Consider the following 6,150-nt stretch of genomic DNA (forward strand, 5'->3'; position numbering starts at 1 on the left):
TCAAAGAAAAAATAGATGCCCGTTAAGCTTTTTGAATTTCTAGAACAATTTATGTTTGGCACTTTTCTGATAACATTAACCCAACTTGAGAAAACTGGATGAATAGGTAAAATTTTTCTTCCACTGAAAATCTAAAAATTAAATTAGAACTCATTTTTTTCACATTTTTGCCCCATTTCCAGTTTGGTATTTGGAGAGTGATATTTACGTCACTTCCAGCAGATTAATTTCAAGTGAACTCAAAAAGTGCATTATACCTAAGTTCATCAATTTTTTAAGATTTTTTTCCTGAAAAAAAATCAGCAAGGCCTATATAAGAGACTTCACTACGTTCTTTGCTCTTAAGAAAATAGGTGCCCTTAAAGCACTTTGAATTTATAAATTAATTTTTTATTGGCCTTTTTTCGATAAAATTGACCCAATTCAGGAAAACTGGATCAATAGAAAAAAAATTGTTTCACTGGGAAATCTGATAAATAAATCCCATTTCGAAACTAGAAGTCGATCACGTTTTTCGCAAGCTTAACACTTTTGCTGTTCGATATTGGAGTTCTCCTTCCTTTTAACAAAGGAAATGTACTGAACTTAAAAAGAAACCAAAAATCAAACCGCGAAAAAGTTTATTTGAAACTGAACAAATTTATGACTTTTCCTGAAAAATAATCGCGACCTATATAAGAGTCTGAACTACGTTCATCACTCTTAAAAACCGCTGACTTGTTTTTTGAAAATTTTAAAAGAAAAATGATCTGGCTGTCAAGCTTTTGAATTTCAGGAACAACTTACGGTAAACACTTTTTGATACAAAAAACTGAACCTTTGAGAAAACTGGATCAATAGGTAAATTATTTATCATGCCGAGAAATCTGCAAGTTTAGACTCACTTTCGAAACTGGAAATTGATCACAATTCTCGTGACATTTAGACTTTTGCCGTTCGATGATGGAGTTTCCCTTCGTTTTAACAAAGGAAAAAATCTGAACTTGAAAAGAAATCGATGATGGAGTTTCCCTTCTTTTTAACAAAGGAAATAAACTGAACTTGAAAATAAATCAAGTCAAACCGCAAAAAATCAAAATTGAGCCTTTAATGCCTGAAAAAAATCATCACAATCTATATAAGAATCTTCACTACGTTCATCGTCTCTCAATTGTCAAGGAGTAAGTAACATACAATTCTGTTTTCTGTAGCCAGACATCTTCCGGCACCACTAGCTGTTTTGTCGATACTGTCTCAGCTCTGCTCGTCTCGTCTTCACCATTACAGTCTTCATGTTCCGAGGTATGCTTCTCTGGTTTGGCTTCTTTATTTCTATCGCTTGTTTGTGAGCTAACTGGATGCTCACAAGATGATGCTGATGCTGCAATTTTTGGACCATTGTTTAATGCTTTCACAATCGGATCTCGTATTACTAAAAAAAAGATGGTTAGCTTACAATTCGTCTCAAGGTGTGCTCAGACAATTAACAATCATACAGGCTAATCAGTCCCATACAAAACACTCCACTACAAGACATTCCAGAAAAAAATGTCAAAAAAACAGTCCGATCCAAAACAGTCCGAAATACAGTCCCAAGTAGTCATTGTTTTTTAAAGCCGGTAGGCCGAAAATTTTCCTTAGTTCAAACAACATAAACAGCAAAATAAAGATCTCTATAGTCGTGCCAACGTGCTGCGAGCTTGCCACTAACGGGTAGGACTATACGAAAATAAGAGCTGGTTATCGCAGCAAAGCGCGCACAGGCGGACTTAATCCGGACTATTGTGTATCGGACCGTTTTCCCCTTCATTTCATGACTTTTTGGACTGTTTTGTATGAGAAAAAAATAGTTCTCAAGTTGGAAAAAAATAGTTCATACTATAACACAAGCATTGCTGGTGTAATCACCAAAATATGATAACTTAACACCAAAACATATTTTTTCTTTAAAACTTAAGGCCAAGATATTATACAGTTCGATATAGTTAAAAGTATTCACCACAGCTGCGCCAGTCTGTTGCAAACTACCAACAGAGGGTAGGACTCTTAAGGAAAATTAGAGCAGGTTATTACCGCCAAGTGCCGGGAGTTAAAAAGAAATAAACCCAAAAAGCAGTTGATTATTTTTTCAAGTCCATTAAATATCGGGATTTTGAAAAATTATGGCACTATATTGGAAAAATGTCAATAAACGCATGAAATGAGAAAAAAAAACAGTTTTCAATATTCGAATTTTGAAGAAATAGTACATGACCTTGATCTCTTCAAAAAATCTAAAAATTAAATCCTCTCCCAAAAAGTTGTTCGAGACCTTTATACTTGTGCTGTTCTATAGCAGTTTGCTTTGAACTGGGCCTAAATAAAATCTGAAGTCATACCGATTCAAATAATCGCATGCACAGATTTTAAGATTTTTCCTGAACCTAAGATTTTTTTCCTGATTTTTTGCCAACCGTACACTAGGAAAAAGGTCAATGAACGAAAGTTTCAAAGCTGCTCTTTGAATTTCCCGAGTCTTAAATGATTGTCTCTTTTCAAAAAAAAACTAAACCAAATGAAACTGGATTAATTAGATATTTTTCTGCTGGAAATTCTGAAATCCATATTAAAACTAATGGTTGACCATGTTTCCCATAACTTCCATTAAGATAACTTAAAACGAAATGAATTTTTTTAGTTAACAAGCCAGAGGCCTAACCAAAAGGTTAATTTTTTACGGTTAACCAAGCTATGGCAAACCACCAAAACATAAAAATGAGGGTGAATAACACTTAAATTGATTTTTATACTAAAGAACAGAGCCAACCAATAGACTGTTGGAAATTGGAGAGTCAATGAACGCGAAAAAAATTACTTGTTTTTTAAAAAAAACTTCCAAATTTCAAAGAAGTATATGGCTTTCAGGCTCTTTGAAAATCAGGAATAATTTATGATTAAAATTTTTTCGATAAAACTAACCCAAAATTAGAAAACTGGATCAATACGTAAATTATTTATTCCGCTGGCAAATCGGAAAATTAAAATCCTTTTTCGAAACTAGAAGTCAATCTTGTTTTTTGTGACGTTACTTTTGCTGTTCGATAGTGGGGGTTACCTTGCTTTTTACAAAGGAAATGAACTGAACTCAAACGGCAAAAAGCGTTCAACGACCCTTAAATCTCCATTTTCAAGCTCGAAGTAGAGGTCTACTTGGACCTTCCAGTTACCCTTCAAGCTCGCCCCTCGGTCGAACAAGCTCACCGAGACTGTTATTAAAAAACAACCTATATAAGTGTCTTCACTACGTTTATTGACACTTGATAAAACAGCAGAAACAACTAATTACTCACTTCGCTTGGCGACAATCTCTGTTACGATTGCAACTTCAGCCAGCTTCTGTTGTAGAGTCACTTCAATGCCTGAACAATTTTTAAAAAGAAGATATCACAAGATAAAGTTGAGGTGCATCCACTCGGAAATTTAAAAAAAAACAGATACACATCTTAAAGACTTGAAGTATATCAAAAAATCCTCTCAAACTATCTAGAGCAGCCCAAAAGCGTAAGAGCAGCTGTTCATCAGAATTTATCAAAATAGAATTTTTATTTTAAACACGGCACAATCCAATAAAAATTTTCTCCGCAAAAGTTGTTTAACGATGAAAGCTGTCATAAATTATGCAACTTTTTACTACTTTGGAGTAAAACGTCATAAATTACTCAACTGTTTAAGATAATGGAATAGAACTCAAAAAATATTTTTCCAAATTAGCTGAACTTTCTGATTTTTCCGTTGTCATTTAGGTTGTCAGGAACCAGGCAGAACCTACCATCAACTAAGTGGAACACTGTTTCCTTTTCGTTCACGAACACGACCAGTCCTCTCACTAACAAGTCTTCTGTCTGCAGCTCCACTAGCTTGCCTTTCCACTTTCTGGTCGCCTTGTTTTCTGGTTCCGTTACCTGGTTTCCATTACCCCTCACTCTCGCTCCTTTACTTCGTAGGCTTTTGTTTGAGCCGTTAGTACTTGATATCATCTATAGAACATCAAGCAACGCATAGGAAGCAATACTTGATCTGAAACCAATCTCAGGGTAGAGTAGAAAGCAAACGAAAACGGCAAGAAGTAGCTCTTAAGGGTCAAAAAGTGAAAAAAGGAAAGAATTGAAAGAAAAAAGGGAAAATTAATAAAAATTCTGCTGTGCCGGAACTGAACCACCGAAATCGAGATTAAGAGTCACACGTCATAGCTTCACTTATGTTAAAAGAAAACTCAATAGTTGAACAATAGGTGCACTGCAATTTTTTTATCCAGTTATTCATTCACTTCAGCTCAAAATTATACTTCCCAATGAAACTTCCGCAGTTCTCATATTAACTACGCTACTTCGAGTCTAAAAAATTAATTCAGACTATTTGTTCGCTATTGCAACTCCAAATTTCAAATTGAGTACAACCATATGCCACAAAAAACTCGTTCAAAACATTTAAATCAAACTTACAGGCCCACGTTTAACTTAGAGAAAAATGGATTGAATGGATGGATATGCTGGTTGTAGGGGTGGCTGGATGAACGAATGGATGGAGTACGGGCAGAATAGATGGGTCGATAGCTGGATGGACGCACGGATGGCTATCTAGATTAATGAATATACAGCTGGTTCGATGAATGGCTTGAGTGATGGCTGGATCGAAGGATGACTGGCTGGTACTCATACGTATTGGCATATGTTTTAGTGGAGTTTTAGCCCTCAGAAGTATTTAGGCCATTTCCGCAACTGCGGAGAAAACACTGACATCACTTTCAAAAAAGTCAATTTCATAATTAGATATATTTTTGAAAAATAATCATTTTTAAAATTTTGAGAAAACAAAAACGCAATATCTTGAAAACTAGAAGGTGTTGAGCACCCATATTTAAAATTCCAAACTAAGTGAAGTATTTTCAAATCTAATTTTTGAAAAAAAAAACATTTAACACGGCTATAATGTTTCGCGCAGTCATATTTGGAGGCAAGACTTGAAACCCCTAAGCAAAACAAAAACAAAGAAAACAAACAAAGTCAGGACTATAATTTTACCTTGCTCGTCAAAAAATCGTACAGCAAAACGATTGGCTTCATGACACTCGCAAATGTGGCCAGATAATTCATCGAAAAAGACATTGGCAAAGCATGATCGAAAATTTGATGGGGATCTGCGCGTGCACTTCGCACTGTGAAAAAAATCAGAACTTGAGATCATATTAGGCAGTGTTGAAAACCATTTAAAAAAACTTAATACCATTTGGCAAGTAATATCATGGCGGTTGGTGGCTGAGATGTAGTATATGGAGAGCTATCGCTACTTTACAAACGGATTCATCTGTTTCATAGCTTACATTTGTACTTTTAAAATATGAAAAGTAAAAACGGTTGGAAAATTTTGCTTTTCAGGCTAATAAAGACTCAAGAGTCAATCTTCATTATTGTTTATTAAAACTGTAAGCGCTATTTTTAAAAATTACTTGCCAAGCAAACCATTGCTAATTTGTTCTTCCTTCCATGCGCTAAAAAACAGATGGAGAAGTGTTTAAAAAAAAACACTTTTTTTGAAAAAATCTCAACTTTTGAATTTCCAAGAAACAAATAAATGTCCTGAAAGCTCTTTAAATTTCAACAAGGAGGCGAAGCGTAGATTCGTTACACTTGCGATGCAAAAAAAACATCGCTTTACAACATAGTGAATGAAAAAAAAATCAGAAATCATAAAAAAAATTCTGAAAAATTATGTTGGAAAAAATTACCTGAAAAAGAAGCTTGACAAAAGTTGAAAAGTTACAGCACAAAAACGTCATATTTGTATCGGATGAAATTCACAAACAGCTCTTAGTAAGTGCAAATCATTTACCGAGCGCCAACAAAGGCAAAAATCTTTGGGTCGAAACCTGTTGAGCCGAACACAAAGTTGTTGTCACAAAAAAACTCATAAAATTTTAAAGTTTTTACGACCCATCCGAACTGACACACATAATCCCAAAGGAATATAATTTCCTCTCGAAATTAATTCAATACAACATCAACTGAAACTGTTAGAATATCAAAAACAAACGAACAAAAAAAATTTTAAAAAAAATAACCCGAAGTCGGATATGGTAAACTTACAAATTTGTGAAGTACCAGTTATAGTAAGACTTGTTCAATATGGAAAAAA

General features: G+C 34.4%; 1 protein-coding gene across 1 annotated transcript in view; it reads right to left on the reverse strand.

Moving 5' to 3' along the window:
- LOC134842821 (uncharacterized) overlaps window positions 1-6,150 on the reverse strand; it is a 235,648-nt gene that overhangs the window by 22,634 nt on the left and 206,864 nt on the right. The window lies entirely within an intron of this gene.

This window comes from Symsagittifera roscoffensis, chromosome 3 (assembly GCF_963678635.1).
Source record: "Symsagittifera roscoffensis chromosome 3, txSymRosc1.1, whole genome shotgun sequence".
Taxonomy (NCBI): domain Eukaryota; kingdom Metazoa; phylum Xenacoelomorpha; order Acoela; family Convolutidae; genus Symsagittifera; species Symsagittifera roscoffensis.